Source organism: Canis lupus, chromosome 37 (genome assembly GCF_003254725.2).
Source record: "Canis lupus dingo isolate Sandy chromosome 37, ASM325472v2, whole genome shotgun sequence".
In the NCBI taxonomy this organism is placed as follows: domain Eukaryota; kingdom Metazoa; phylum Chordata; class Mammalia; order Carnivora; family Canidae; genus Canis; species Canis lupus.
This window is the reverse complement of record NC_064279.1, coordinates 12,946,768-12,948,568: the sequence shown is the minus strand read 5'-3', so window position 1 is coordinate 12,948,568 and position 1,801 is coordinate 12,946,768. Positions and strand designations below refer to the sequence as shown.

Here is a 1,801-nt window from a genome sequence, read left to right as displayed (position 1 = left end):
ATCATTAAAAGTATCAGAAAGGAAACAAAATCAAATAGGATATTAAAAGAATAATGCATCATGACCAAGTAGGGTTCAATCCCAGAAGTAAAACAGTTTAATACTTGGATATCTATTAATATTGCTCACTACATTAACAGATGAAGAAAAGAAGTCATACAGTTATTGAGAAAGATGCCCAAAAACCATTGGAAAGATTCAATATTAATTTACAATTTTAAAAAACCCCTCTGATCAAGTTAAGCAAATTCTCTTTTAATTTTTGGCTGACTAGTTACATTTACTATGTGTTTCTCATAAATGTAGTTTTAGGGTAAAGAGTTTCAAAAGCCCTTACTTAAAAAAAAAAATGCTTTTGTCTCTTCCCTTTTGTGGACATTGCAAAAACACCAATGGCCAAAATGAAGTTCAATCCCTTCATGACTTCTGACCAGAGCAAGAACCATAAAAAGCATATCAATGCACCTTCCCACATTTGCAGGAAGATTATGCCTTCCCTTCTCTTCAAAGAGCTGAAACAGAAGTACAATGTTTGATCCATGCCAATTGGAAAGGACAAAGGACAGCAAATTGGCAAAGTAGTACAAGTTTACAGGAATAAATATGCCATCTACACTGAACGAGTACAACAACAACAAAAAAAAGGTGGATGGCACAACTGTCTATGTGGGCATTCACCCCAGCAAGGTGGTCATAACTAGACTAAAACTAGAGAAAGACCACAAAAAAGATCCTTAAATGTAAAGACAAATCCCACCAAGTGGGAAAGAGAAAGGGCAAATATAAGGAAGAAACAATTGAGTACATCCTTGAATAAACTAATATAATATACAACTTTAAATAAACTGTTTTTAAAAATGCTTTTCAATTTAAAAAAAAACTACCAAACAAGCACGGAAAAATAGAATTTGAAGTATAATTTCATTATTTGAAATCATCTTAAAGGCTTATACTTGCATTATTTTCTTTTTACAGCTATTATGAGTCACAACCTTAATTTATTGATACACTTAAATCAGAAATGCAGTCTCCAATAACAACTATGTGAGAGAACACCTGCTTTGGGAATGTGGATGAGCTCGACAGTATAGAATCAGGGGCACAAAATGAATTTTGATTCTTTTCTTTGGTTAAGAAATTAGCTGTAGATATTCCTATATCTTTCCAGCAACTCCAATATCTTCCAGCTATTTCTAATTGGAACCCAAAGACCAGTCATTCAGCTATCCCACCCCTGGCCTTTCCTGCTGCTTCCACATCACAGAATGAATGCTGGCAGCCCTGAATCATTTCCAAGTCACTGGTAGTGCAAGAAAGCTAGCAGAGTTTGTATTTATGTCTACTTTCTTCAGTATAAAAGTGAGTTGCTTGTATTTCAGGCCATAGAATTACAGAGCATTATTATTGAAAGAAGTCTGAGAAACCCAGTTTAAACCAGTAGCTTTCAACCCTGGCTGCACACTGGAATGAACAGAAGACTTTTCAACAATGATGCCCTGACTTCACCCTCAGAGTCTAATTTAATTGGTCTAGGAAGAGACATTGGCTTTGGTGGTATTTTGTGTTTCTTTTTATTGAAGTATAATTAACATACACTGTTATATTAGTTTAAGGTATAAAATATGATTCAACATTTCTATACATTATTCTGTGCTAATCAAGATAGGTGTACTCTTAATTCTCTTTATTTATTTCACCCATCCTCTCACTGACCTCCCCTCTGGCAACTACCAGTTTGTGATAGATGATAGATAGATAGATAGATAGATAGATAGATAGATAGATAGATAGATAATAGATA

At 34.1% G+C, this 1,801-nt stretch overlaps 1 pseudogene; it reads left to right on the top strand.

Moving 5' to 3' along the window:
• The first annotated feature begins 401 nt into the window (after positions 1–401).
• On the top strand, positions 402–817 carry LOC112656730 (60S ribosomal protein L26-like; annotated as a pseudogene).
• The last annotated feature ends 984 nt before the right edge of the window (positions 818–1,801 follow it).